Consider the following 14405-nt stretch of genomic DNA (forward strand, 5'->3'; position numbering starts at 1 on the left):
CCCCGCCCCCTCCCCGGCACGGCCAATGGGGGCGCCCCCCGGCCCGGCGTTCCAGGCCCATCCGGGCACTGCTGAGCCGTCGCGCGCCGGGCTTTGTCTGCGTGCCTCGGGCCCGCCCCCGGCAAGGGTCAGCGCCTGCGCCGCTCTGGCAACGGCTTGCTGGGCGCTGGCGGCTGTGGCGTCGGGGAGGACCAGCCTCGGGCCTCGCCGCAGCCCCCGGGGAGAAGCGCTGTCGGGTAAGGTGTCCCGGCCCTTCTGCCGCGGGCCCAAGTCTTCGCGCCCTTCAGCGCTTGCTGGGCGCCCGGGACCCGGCTGGGTAAAACGTCCCGCCGCTTCTGCAGCGAGGAGATCCCACAGGCAGTTTCCAAGGTCCGGCTGCCGCAGCTGGGGAACAGGAGCGATTCGTGCCCCAGTGAAGCGGGTTGCGGTGGATGTATGATGGCTTTTCCTCAAACAGCAAATCAGCCAGAGCTGCTTTTCGGAAGTGAAAGTACCCACCGGGGTTTGCCCCAATGACCCTTTCCCGCTCCTCCGTCTAGAACAGCCGTTGCACCCTGGGGGACCACGACATGATCCTTTCATGTGCAGTGTTAGGTGGGCAGACGTGGCGACTCACCGGGTAAACCTGGAGGTTTTGGATAAGAATCCACGCGGTCAAAAACCTGCCGCGGCTTTCTGAATGCTTTGCGACAGAATTGCTCTATTGTCTCTGTAATCGACAAAGCAAGTGAAAACGGGAAGTTGACACTTTCCAAGGGGTGCCTCTAACCTAAGGAGGCTGAGAACCGCTGGTGTAAAAGATTACCAGGAAGCATTCATTTATCACATACTGTAAGTGAGAAACCTAGCATTTTAATGACAAGCTGGTAGCAATCTTGAGCTTTGAGGCTTGTATCTTTATTGCTGTAAAGTTTACAATGTAAACCAATGGCTCTCAACCTTTTTAGACTTGAAGGACCACTTGTAAGAGCCCAGTTTTTAGGGTTTGGTTTTTTTTGTTTGGTTGGGGTTTTTTTGTTTGCTTTTTTTAAAGCAATTCTTCTGTTGCAAAGAACTCGGAAAGACCACAGCAGGTCAGAATGTTTTTAATGCAAGGAAATACTGGGTTTATTTTGAATCATGTTTGCACATCTGACAGTGCTAATGTTGTATGGTCCTCTTGAAAGTATTTCAAGGCACCTCAGAGTATTGTGTCATCCTGGCTGAGAATCACTGCTGTAAACCTTAACACAGGCCATTATAATTTTTCTTAATCTAATTAGGCTACTTGTAACCCTTTCTCCCTGCTTTGAGATCTACAGCTAGAGAGCCATGATGCACCAGACTCTGCTGTCCTCACTTATACCAAGTATTATCTAACTCCAGATAGATGCATCCACATCAATAGGATTTCATTTGGACTCTGGGACTATTCCGCACTCACAAGAACATCCAACTTAGCCCATGTAAATGCAAAATAGTTGAGTTGATCATATTTTTGCAGTCTGGAAAGCATAATAAACCCAGGTTTGTTTGCTTTTAATCCAGTAAATTAGAAACAGTGTGCAAAGTGTTAAATAGGATGTGTTACCAGATGATTCAATGGAAAAAAGCAAGGCCACACTACCTAAGCTAATCTTGGCTTCTGTAGAGCCATGCCTCATTCCAAGTGCAGCTAAGAAGATATGCAAATGCTAAGTAGTCTAGGTAACTATGCTGCACAGTGCCTTCCCCACTGGAAATATTGGTAAAGCAGGTTAACAAATTAAGCATCAAACCCAAAATTAGGCACTGATTGCAGAACAGAGATTCAAGTTCTAACTCATTGCTTGGTGTACATAACTAAACAACTGAACCTTTGTTCTAATGCTTAGCATATATATATTGCTCTATTACCTGCAGATCTCAAATTGCTTTACGAGGGCAAGCAGGATTTATTTGCTGGGTAAGATAGTGCCTAAGTGTAGAGACTTTAATCTGCATACAAAGTAATGTGGTCCATTGGATGATGCCTGTGTCTACTGGCACATTACTTGTGAAGTATTACACAGATCTATCAGACAATTGTAACAGTCCTTTCTAAGCTTACATCTGTATCATGGTTTCATCCACATCTCTATCCCCCCACTTCTTGGGTTGAGGAGCTTTTTCAAGTCTTCCACTGTCCAATCCTGCAATCTGGAAAGGCATATGGTAAAGAGCCAATTATTTGGCAAGTCACCAAGCCAGCATATTTTGTATTAGCCAAACCATTAGGCTGCAGTTGGGTTTTGCTTGTGCATTGCTTATCTCTGGGGCCTTGAGGCTTTAGTACTTTACATAGTACCATATGTTCATTTCTTATTTTTTAATATTTTCTGTACGGTCCAGTAATTGTAGTTTTCAGCACTTCGTACTATGGTGTTCAATTATCCAGGTCTCTTCTAAACTGTAGCCTAACAGAGAGTCACTTTGTCTCCATACATACAATGCCTGATCCTGTTCTCACTGCAATAGGGAAATGAATCGCATCACAGTGATACGAATGGAAAGAGAACTAGATTCTAACAAAAATCATTAAAAAGTTTGCTTGATGGGAAGCTGTTCTTTATTGCAAACTTCCAGTACTGCTCAAAAATGAGTTTTTCAGAAAATGTATTTGTGAGACACTTCCAAGAACCATTACCAATATTTTTGAGCTGGGTGGACCCAACAAGAGTGTTAGGCAAACCCAAGCTCTGCATAGGCTAACTTTTAAAATGCAACTCAAATGCCATTTGATGAATTATGTTCAAACTACTGAACTATTTTCCTTTGCTATGAGAGATTCCACTGACTTTTCAGGCCAAACAAGTTTTCCAGACAGTGTTCTAGGTGGGTTAACCTAAGACTTAGAAATAAAAGCTGGGGGCAGCCTTAATTAAAGAGCTCCATATTAACATAAACACAAGTTGGGAATGTGTGCTGCTGTTTTTCTTTATTTTGGATGGCCATTCTGATCCAGATGGACACAGGATCTGAAAAAAAATAAAATAAATGCAAACAACCTCAAGTTAGGTGTTTATTAGAGGTAGGCCAGTATATTGGTTGCATGTTGGATCAGCACTGATAAACAGAAAATAAACATTGTTGGCAATTGACTTTTTTTGGCTGGTGTAGCCAATAATGTCACCAATAAGTGCCACATGCATGCACACAACCCCAGAGGAGGCATAGGAGACATGTTTGTGAGGTTGTTTTGTTTTGTTTTGTTTCCCCATGCCCCCTCCCACGCCCCTCTGGCTTTGTGCACTGGCAAAGGCAGGCTCAGGGCAAGGGGCTGTGCTAGACACTTCTCAGCAGGGGGCGAGGCCAGGGATGTGTTCAGGGTAGACAGGTGGTGGTGGTGCTGGGAAGGATGGCTACAGGGAATTTTGGGGTGGCTGTAGCCCACCCTGTAGCCAGCCCTCCCAGCACTACTGCTGTCTCTAGGGTCCAGTTTTTCTCTTGTCATTCTTTGGCCCAGGTGAAGAAAGGAGCAGCTCACAACTCCGAGTCTCCTACTGTGCTCATACAAGTCCCAGAGTAGATCAGGTGTTGCTCTGACTTCAGCCAGTTGGTCTAAGTGTAGCTTGTGTGCTCCTTGGGGTGAGAATTGTCAATAATGTATGCTGAGCCACAAGCTGGTTGACTGAGACATTCCAGCAGTTTAAAAGATAAATACTAAGTTCTCTACAGAATTATAAGCCAACTGAAATAGTGGAGCAGATGCCCTCAGCATCCAGCAAGTGTCAGGAGAGGGTGGGGGTACTTGATATTAAAGTTGGCTATGATGCGTCAGGACTAATTGCATAATTGAGTGGCTGGAAAGTGGCCTGAAAAGTGGCAGAAAAAAATCAGGCTTTAGGCAGTTAGAGAAGGAGACATTTTCCTTCAAATGTTTACATAAGTTACCAAATAGGCATGCTGTGAAGTATAATTATGCTCATAAAGAGCATTGAGATGTACAGATAAAAGCATTGACTATATAACAGAGACAAACTGACCTTGAAATGCATGATTGTTTCTGATGTTAGCATGAAGCAAATGTTGCATTGTATGTGCCTTTGTTTTCCAGAGCAGAGCACCAAGAATAATTTATGGCAGTTAATGTCTAATAAACTGTTAAGTATATTTTCCTTGGAACATGGCATGAGTCACTTATACAGTTTACATCAAGTTTATAAATGATGTTATACAAATGGGTTTGCTAATGGGACACCACTTTAGACGGACTAATTTGTTAATGCAACTTCTCAGAGGAATCAAAGGACACTCACCGGCTGGGAGGGAGGCCGACTGGGTGGAGGCAAGCTTTATGTTTGAATGTTGACATACAGGCTTCCAATGTATCCAGCACACACCACACTGAGTGCTCCTAGGACTTTGAACATGGTGGATCTTGAAACCCAAACAGAATTTTCTGGGAAAGAAAATTATGTGAAAGATTGTAAAAGTTGCATTTTTTTCCAGTATGTACGAACATGCCCCTGGCTTATTTACAGTATTATCAGTAATCCCATTCTCAAAGATAGACCATAAATTGAACCATACAAGCTTCTAGCCAGAATAGGAGCTATCCCTTTATTGGCTAAGCTTTTTCCCAGTGCCTAGAAAAACACACCAGCTCAGCATCATGTGAGGAACTGAGGGTGGAAATAGACAGCATCTCACCTCTCATTTATACCACCATAAAATGTTTTATGGTTGTATAAACCATGAGCTAATAGACATCAGTACTCTTTGTTGAACCATATCAGAAGAAAATCAGTGTTGCAAGAAAAGGTAGCAAACTGCCATTTTATTGCAGTGGACACCTGTTAACTCTGTGACAGGAGAGTAAAGGCAGTCTGAGCTGGTTGCACTCTCCAGCCACCCTGGATAGGTCCTTGGGGGGCTCAAGAGCCCCTCAAGCCCCCAAAGTACCTGCTTGGCTTTCCCTGCCTAGAGGGGCACACCAGGGACTCTTAAGGGTGCTTCTCAATAAGTGGGGTAGTCAGGGGTCCCTATTCACCCAAATCCATCTATGGTGATCCCAAGTGCAAGTCTGGGCAAGCAGGGAAACTCCCTGCTTGCAGACATGCCTCTTCCCCCTGCTCCCCATGTGTGAGAGCGAGGGAATCCCTTGCAGGATTAGGAGGAGGTAAATTCAAGATTCTTTTCCAAGAGCATATTGCTGGCTGCTTCCTCTCACTGGGGACTCCAGCATCTTTGCCAATCGCATTTCCAAAACGTTCACATGGGGAAAGGAGGTCTCAAGTAACTAAGAAAACCATGGTGAACTTAGTTAAAAATCAATGATTCAGTCCCTCTTTATAAACCAGTATGCAGCTAATGCAGAGCCTGCAGCATTATATGCTCCTGGTACAAGGTTCTGCTCTAAGAGCATGCAGCTGCATTAATTACCAGCTTCACCGTTCCCCCTAGCATGTAGCCCTGTAAAGAGATTGTCACAACAGGCTAGTTTAGAGGCCAGAAAGGCTAGATAATAGCAGGAAAATCCCTTCATCGAAAAGGAACGGGCAGTCTCACTGCCGGGTATCAGTGAAGAAAACAACCTAAGTCACAGCTATACCTTGGATGCCCAGTAGAGGGCAAAGCTCTAACAAGACTTAAGTTGAACCTCTGTCATACTGTCTCAATCAGTACAGCTAATACAAGGCCCAGAACCATCAACGGGCCTTGGTTCTACCCAGGGGTGAGCCAGGGCCACCCAGCTCACATCAGAGTCCATTTTTTTGTGCACACACAGACAGCAAATATACGTAAATGAAAAATGGAATTACCAAAGTTTGCTTTTGATAGTTATCTGACATCCAATGACATAATTAAATATTAGATTAGATCCATGGTATTTCCTTTCTGTAGGAAATCAATTTTCTTCCCTATCAGCTTTAGTAAAGAATCTGATATCGTACCACACTTATTAGTTAAACTGCAGAAGATGAGGATTAGTGTACAAACTGTAAGGTGAGTAAAGAACTGGATGGAAAGAAGACAACGGCTTGTGCTGAGAACTGTACTGGGCTGAGGGAGGGAAGAGAGAAGTTCTTCCAGAACTGGTCCTGAAAGCAGTTCTGTTAAATATTTTGATCAACAAACATGGCACAAAATAGAGAAGCAGATTAATGAAACTGGATGATGCAGAACTGGGAGGCACTATAAAACAGAGGAGAATCAGAACAGCACAGAGAACAAACTGAATGACTTCAGGGACTGGAGTATTAAGAGATAAGATGAAATGTCATACTACACCTAGAACCCATGTGCAAGTCTAGTTACCTTCAGAAAGATTAGTTCAAACTGGAGCAGATGCATAGAGGAGCTACTAGGCTGATCAGGGGAATGAAAAGCCAATATTTTGAGCAATGATAAGAGGAGTTTATCTTATTTAGTCTGGTAAAGTAAGGGGTAAAGACTAAGGAGAAAGGAGCTGTTTAAAGGACAATATTGGCACAAAACCAAATGGGCATAAATTGACTGTGAATAAATTCCAGCTGAAATTTAGGGGGCTTCTAATGATCAGAGCAGCAAGGAAAATTTTAGAACAGCCTCCCAGTGGGAGTAGGGGGCTAGAAGCCTAACTGGTTTTGCAATGGAACTTGACTTGTTTATGAGATGAATTACACGTCATGTTTGTCTGCAGCAATAGGACAATAATCTCAGTGACCAAGAAGGTTTCTTCCAATCCCATATCCCATTGTTTCACTGCTCCATGAGGACTACAAACATTTGATTTATCAACTGATAAGCACATTTTGCGATCACTACATATGATGCGTCAGACACATGGGCAGCAAGACAGCCCCCATTTGTCTTTTCTCTGGCAAACGGGATTATTTGTGAACCCTCACTGCAATACAGTTAAGGCAAAGGTTTTCAACCTTTTTTAACAAGTGTACCCTTCATATTTTTTTCTTGTTTTTAAGAGGGGAGGGAGCAGATCGAGGCCCCTGTGGTGAGGGAGGGAGCGGGGCATAAGCAGGAGCAGGGACTAGGGTTTGTGGGGCCCCCAGGGTGTGGCAGCAGTGAAAACCCCTGACAGAGCAAATGGGCCGAGCAGTTGTGAACAATGTACAGAATCTCCCCTCTTGTCTCCAGGAATACTACTTGCTCCTAATACAAAGACACAGATTTCACAGCTGTAATAGAAGCCATAGGCTGTGTGTGCCAGGGCAGCAGCTGTATACAGGAGCATGTTCAAGGTGATCCTCAAGGGCCAAGTAGCCAGTGGGTTGCAAATATGCCAAGTATAACATTTCAACTTTCTTATCTACTTCCATTTATCTGAAATGTGCTGATGCACAGCTTAGAATCTGGTATCGCTTCTAGCAGCAACCAGCTTGAGTGACCACTTGGTTTGGACAATTAAAGGAAGCCTATTTACATATTTCTTAAGATTTACCCTGCAACTCTTGCTCCTTCCTGTTTGGTCTGGCAGTACACTTTATGAAAGTGATAGGAGCTTTCCCTGAAGATGGAAAGCTCGTATGGGTCAGTTTTTCCAGGCGGACCTTGCAAAAGCGAGAAGTAAAAGTTGGGTTTTATTGCAAGGATACCACCAGTTCTCCTAAGCAGAAATAGCATCCTCCAAAATCTCATCTTCACACAGATGGAAAGGATCCAACAGTTCATTTCTGTAGTTTGAATTTTCCCCTCTTCTACAACTTGCCCTTACAGGAGCCTCCTCTGGACCTGGATAGAGTGGTAAGACCTTCTCAATTGGCACCGCTGTTCATTACAGAACATGGTGTGTGCACTGATGAGTTCTCTGGCTGCTGAGTCTGATGCGCAAGTGACAGTCCCACCCACAGGTAGGGCACACCCATGCACTAGCAATGCTCTGAATCCAAGCAGCAGATTCTTTCTTCTTCTGACACCGGTCATCACAAAACTTCATCCAGTCCACAGCGCCTTGCTTCATCTAAAAGTTAACTCTGCTGGCCAGAGTGGCATTTTGCACTCCTTTCCCAATCATCCACAGAGATTCCGAAGGAGGCTAAGTCATCTTTGCAAGCATCCTGAAATTTGCACTGTGGTCTGCCTCTTTCGTAGACCCTTTGCAAGTTTCAGAGAACAGCACATTCTTTAGGATCCTGTGATCTGGCATTTGCTTGACATGAGCAAGCCACCTGAGTCTTTTTTTTACTAATCAGTGTTCCCATGAATGACATACCAGCACATTTAACACTTCCACATTTGTCACCCTATCTTGCCATCTTATTTGCAGAATTTTACACAGGCATCTAAGTTTGGTGTAGGTCACCCATGTTTCTGAGCCATATAGAAGAGCGGATAAAACACATCTCATAAATATGGATTTTCACTTTAGCTGACAGTTTGTTATTGTTCCAGGCTCTGTCTTGCAAAAGGCCAAAGTTCCTGGCTGCTTTGTCAATTCAACTAGCAAGCTCAGCATCAAGATCTACACTGCTGGTAACAATAGAGCCAAGGTAGAAAAATTGGTCAAAAACATCCAGACAAGTAACACCTAGGGTGATGTCTGGAACTGGTTCTGAAGAGCCTTGGTGCATGATGACAGTTTTCTTCAAGCGTATTCCTAGCCCAAAGATTTTGCATGAGTCAGAGAATGTGGTAATGCATCAACAGCATGTGCCACAAGGGCTGCCTCATTGCAAACAACAGGTCCTTTAGGATGATCTCCTTCACCTTCACCTCAATGTTAAACAGTTCTCCATCGTGTCTAGTGGACACCCTCTCAAACATAATGGAATGCATGTTGAAGCAGGAACGAGAAGTTAAACAATGTGGGAGCTAGTACGCAGTCCTGCTTCTCTAAGTTGTTGATGTTGAAGGAGTCAGACTCTTGGTTTTCACACATTACAGTTGCCTTCATACCATCTCATAAGGATTTCACAAGGTTTAGCAATATAGGTGGACAACCAAGCCTTTTCAGAACAAACGTAAAGCCCTGACCAACTAACCAGCTCAAAGGCTTTTGTTAAATCTATAAAAGCCATGTACAGTGGGATGTTTCTCTTAACACTTTTTCTGCACTTACAAAGAAGACCATATCTATGGTGGACCTTGCTGAGTGGAAGCCACACTGGCTCTCTCAGGATAGATTCTCTCAGTTAATGTTTGAAATCTAGGTAACGAATACAGCTTACAATTTTTCCCGCAATGTTGAGAAAAGATTATACCTCTGTGGTTATTACAGTCACTTCCATCTCCTTCGTTTTTATACAGTTGGATGAAATGAATGTCCTTGAAATCTTGGGGAACAGTTTCTTCCTTCCAACAAAGTAGCAGTACCTCATGCAATCTTTGCAGCAGGTCTTTGTTTGCACATTTGTAAATTTCATCCAGTAGAGCATCAGATCCTCAAGCTTTGTTATAAGGAATCTTTTTGATGCATTGTTCAAGTTCCTTCAGTGTAGGTTTGGCATCCAGCAAAGCCATAACTTCAAGCCCAGACAATTCATCTAGCACTCGTTGGTCTACTGCAGACTCCTTTGTATACATCATTCCATAGTGCTCAATCTACCTTTCCAGTCGCTTCCCCTTATCAGTTATGATATTACCATCCAGGTCTTCAGACAAAGCTGTCTTGTATTTTGTCATCCCAATGGCCATTCTGGTACCCTCATACAACCATCTACTATTGCCTGCGTCAGCCGCCTGCTGGATGCTATTGCGGAGACCCAGCCAAAATTCTCAAGCACACCTCCTGGAAGCTGTCTGATCAGCCTTATGAGCTTCTCTTAAGTTGTTGAGTGAATCAGTAGTAGAAGACTTGTAGGTGATTAGAGCAATTATTTTTCTCTCAAGTGGTAGCAGTACTTCTGAACGGTCTACAAACCAGTCAATGTTTTTCTTAATACTCTTTCCAAAACTCTTGATTGCCATATTGTACATACTTGTCTTCAGGACTTCCCATACATCTGATGCAATTTCAGTGGTTCCAGCTGACTTTGCTGCTTCTGCATTGAAAAGCTGTTTCTTCACAGGAGCATTGATTTGGCACAAGTCAATACAAGGCTGTCTAGCAGGTTTATTACGGTGAATCTTCTTACGCTTGAAATTTCATTTTGCAGCAGACAAAGGAGTGGTCTGTGTCACAGTCTGCATGTTGAAAGGATTGTGCATACAGGATATCTTTCAGGTGTGTATGTCTTGTCAGTACCAAGTCTAACTGATGCCAGTGCTTGGACCTCAGGTGTCTCCACAACATTCTTCTGATGTTACCAGCAAAAAAGGTGTTCGTCGCTGATAAGCCTTGGCTGGCAGAGCTCAATAATTCTCTGCCCATTATCGTTCACATGTCCAATGCCATGCCTACCCAGAATCCCAGGCCAGATCTCAACATTGGCCCCAACTCTTGCATTGAAATCTTCAAGTACTAGGATGGATTCCTTCCATGGAATCCTGCCAATAAGTTCTTCCAGCTGTTGATAGAAGCAGTCCTTCTCCTCATCAGTAGCCTGCAGTTAGAGCATAGACACTGACAAGGTTGATGAGTCCCTTCTGTAGTGTAACTTGAAGAGTCATGGTACGTGTGGACACTGCAATCAGAGTTTCACGCAATGACCTAAGTTCATTTCTGATAGCAAAACCTACACCATGGCCTCTTCTTACTCTTTCAGGTTTGCCATGCTAGTAAATAGTGTAGTCCTTGTCCTTTAGGAAGCCTGTATCTGAGAGCTGAGTTTCCAAAAGAGCTGCAATATCAATTCTGAGACTCATTACTCAACACAGTTATTTTCCTCGGATCTGAATCCAGATCAGTTATATCCAAGGGTTAAAGTCTGTATGTTCCAGCAAGCAATCTGTTTATAACTCAGTTGAGCCAGGATGTAAGTAATGAGGCAAGGCTTGTTTGACCCACCTCTTCTAGGGCCACTCTCATGTGAAACAAGCAGGCCATCCCTAAACAGGGCTGCCTGGAAATCTTCATTAGCTGCCTCAGGGCCCTTATGCCCCTTATGTAATTACAGCATGTTGGAGCAGACTTTCTGTTCACATATAGGTGCCCCAAGAAACCAGGCACCACAAGCCCCAAGTTCACGAGAAAATGTTACTTCCTGACAGAGAGATAGGAAGATTAAGGCTAAAAATCCTCTGTGTCTGCCATTCTTCTTTGTGGCTATTGTAAATGCTCATCTGTTTCATTCGTCAGAGTACAAGTGGCAACTGCATGGTGTCTCAGGAGATCTGTAAATGGAATCATCCAGGAATTCACCCCGTTATTTCTTTGTCATTTAGGAAACTGCCCTCAGGATCATGGTTAGATTTCTTATTCCCCTACTAGAGCCTCAGCATGATTTAACCTCACCCCCTCTGAAACCCTGATGACAGCTGTCCACCCATGCTGTCTGCAAGGTGATATTGCTGGAGGTCTTAACATCCTTACGTTTGTTTCTGTTTCCTTTCCAACCTTATTTTCTATCAGGGCTGAGTAAGTTTCTTTCCCCGATACCCTTTCCAGTTCCCACTGTAATCAAATGTTTCCTTCCCAGCTACTGTCCTTGGCTCCAAACTGAGGAGGAGACAGTAAGTCCTTTGGCTTGAGCATGCTTTCAAAGTGTACTTGGCTCACACCATGCCCCTGAGAAATGTTAGTGATTTTTACATCCTTTCTAAAAGACATGGCAGCATCCAGATCTGTCATTACTAAAGGCTTCATGTCCTTTGTTGCACTGCCTACATGGCGGCCAATTCCCTGCATGCCTAAATAAAAGCTCCTCCCACTCAAGCTATAGCAGCATCCTGAGCAGAGGAAAAAGGGAGCCTTACACATGCTTAGTAAATGCTGCTGATTCTGCAGTTGCAAGGCATGAGGCAACTTTGAGATTACAGGTACTCTGAATCAAGCGGCTTTCTTCTACTGCCGCTGAAAATGGTCTTATAAGTTGCTCTCTCCACCCCCAATTTTTAGCGTAACTGACCACTGCTATTTCACGCAATGGTCTTGTCATAACCAGTGTCTCGGACAAGAACCTGTAGGTAAGCATCACTTTTGTAAGAAGAGACTCAAGAGCCGCCCTCCCCTTTCTAGTCACTCAACAGTGTGATGCTAAGAGCTGTTCAGGAACAAATTCTGGCAATAACACAGCAGGGGCACAAAAACCAGGGGTCTGTTCAGACCGCCATTTCCAAGACTTCACCCCATATTGCAATGGAGGAAGGTATGAAAACTGCCTGAACAGAGGCTTTCAGGACAAGAACGAGCTAAGAAGCAGACAACTTCCAGTCCCTTCTAAATATCAAAAGGACAGCTCAATGTCTTTTAAAGCATGGAGTTCTTTGCCAGGTTCATATTTCTGGCCTAGTAATGGCAAGATGTGGAAAGTTTTCCAAAGGTGAAGAATAGGACTCCCATCACAGACACCTTGTCTCTCTGAGGCCCAACACTGAAATGAGAAGATGAATGCCCTAGAAACCCCACACTGGAGTACTAAGAGCAGCTAGCACCACACAGGATAATTAGCTGACGTGTAACAGTTTTGCAGATGAAACTAAATCTCAAATTACCCTTGTTTAGCATTAACATAGAGAATCCCCCATCTATACAAAAATAATGCAAAAACAATGTCCAATAGAAATAAAACAGTAACGACCTCAATAACTAGCCTTCGTCAGCCCAGTGTTTCCCTAATCTACCATGCACTTCCCTCCATGCTCCCAGATCCTTTATCTCAGATTCCCCTCTCCCGCACCATCCCACTTCACACCTGTCTGCTTCAGAGCCTCAGCAGCTCGGCAGGCAGCTTTCATTATGGCTAGTTTCCCCCGTGGCTGGCCTGGAACGAAGATCTCTACTTCCACCTGCACTTCCTCCAACTCTATTTCCTTCTCCTGGCCCTGCTTGCTACCCTGCCTCCTCCTGTTACATGGCTGCCTGGGGAAGACTCCCCGGAGCAGAGTCTCCATTAGCTTCCGGGCTTGGGCCTCCTCATTCTTTTTGGGCTGCATGACAATTCCCACCAAGGCAGCCGGGGCTTTGCAAGTGTACTTCTTTACTTCCTTCAAGACCTCCTGGATCTCAGCCTGCTTATTCTGCAGGCAAGAAGCTTGGCATAGGAAAAAAATGAGTTGGGACTGGCTCTTGCTAAAACCAGGCTCAGCCCCTGGCAGTGTCTGGGTCATAGCCATGTCCAGGCTGTTGCTTGGTTTGAGAGCGTCTGGGAACAGTTCCTGGACAAAAGCCTTCATCAGAGCCCGTGTGTCATCCCCTGTCAGTGCCTCTCCAATCAGCAGCACATCGGGCTTCCCTCCAACCTTTTCCACCAGGACCTGGAAGTCCTTTAGGATCTTCTCTCCAGGCTCAAGGGCAGCAAGGGGATGCTTTGACTCCTGCACCTTCTCCATGCCTTGCTAGCATGGTTTCCCCTGCCTTCAGCTTCCCTAATCCCAAAAGATTACAAATCTGACACTTTCCTGCTATGTCACAATACCTACCCTCACCTCACCCTGCCCACAGACACGGTGCCTCTCCATAGGCTGGCTCTGGGACACAGCTCCCGCTTCACATCCTTTAGAAATGCACGTCCCAACATGGGCAGCCATGCAGGATTCCACCTGCTGCTGTAATAGAAGCACACCCAAAACCTGCTCACGTAGCAACATGCCTGTGCGACAAACGGCCCCATCTCCTAGCACCGCAGCCAAGAGAATACAGGCAGTCCTCGACTTAAGACATTATGAGTTACAACGGCACCTACGACGTTTATAAACTGACACCCTGTTTTGACTTTCTGACATCAGTTTTGACTTCACAACACTTGATCTGACACAACGCCAGCGAACAAGTTTGCTGCATCGCTCATCTCCCTGGAGAACATCTGTCCAAACTTTCTTGGACACTTTCTTTAAGAAAGCAGGCAAGAATCCTGAGAAGACTCCAGCCAAGAGCCCTTCAAAAAGTCCAGCAGTCACCTCAAAAAAGTCCTTCCAAATCAATATGATCGCTATTTACAATACAAATACACTAATGTAGCTATCTTACTCATCTGTAAGTGATTGAGTACAAAATTCTGGGTTACTCTTGGTGAAAATAGGGTACTCTGCCTTGGTTCAGGAACCAAACCCCCATTTATAACATTATGCCTATGGGAAAATCGGTGATGACCTCTGGACTTAAGATGCAGCTGTGGTTGTGCTGCAAGTCCGAGGACTGCCTGTAATCAAAACCAAACCGGCTAATAAATGCCCAAATAACTTCCCCCGAGTTGGGCAGGTCCCTGAGGGAGCAACCCCCCCCCGGATGACCCTGGCGGGCGAGCTCTGGGGTAGTGAGAGGGCCCGACAGGGGCGAGACCCGGCACCCGAGGGAGACAGCAAGGTCCCAGATGCCCGGTCCAGCAGAGGAGCCGAGCAGCGAGCCGGGGGGCCCGCGCCAGGAAGCTCCACCGCGCCCCACGTGCCTGCAGCCGGGCCCGCCGCCTCCGCCGGGTCGGGGCCGGGGC

At 45.2% G+C, this 14405-nt stretch overlaps 1 long non-coding RNA gene across 2 annotated transcripts in view; it reads right to left on the minus strand.

The window, feature by feature from the left end:
• Positions 1 to 2311: 2311 nt before the first annotated feature.
• Positions 2312 to 14405, minus strand: part of LOC109292522 — a 14260-nt gene continuing 2166 nt past the window's right edge. For both annotated transcript variants that reach the window (XR_002096140.1, XR_002096147.1), the window contains exons 2-3: positions 4257 to 4399; positions 2312 to 2975 (exon numbers count right to left, since the gene is read on the minus strand). This is a non-coding gene — a long non-coding RNA (uncharacterized LOC109292522). The remainder of the gene's footprint in view (positions 2976 to 4256; positions 4400 to 14405) is intronic.

The sequence above is a fragment of the Gavialis gangeticus genome, unplaced genomic scaffold, assembly GCF_001723915.1.
Source record: "Gavialis gangeticus isolate Ggan-Ray unplaced genomic scaffold, GavGan_comp1, whole genome shotgun sequence".
Classification (NCBI taxonomy): domain Eukaryota; kingdom Metazoa; phylum Chordata; order Crocodylia; family Gavialidae; genus Gavialis; species Gavialis gangeticus.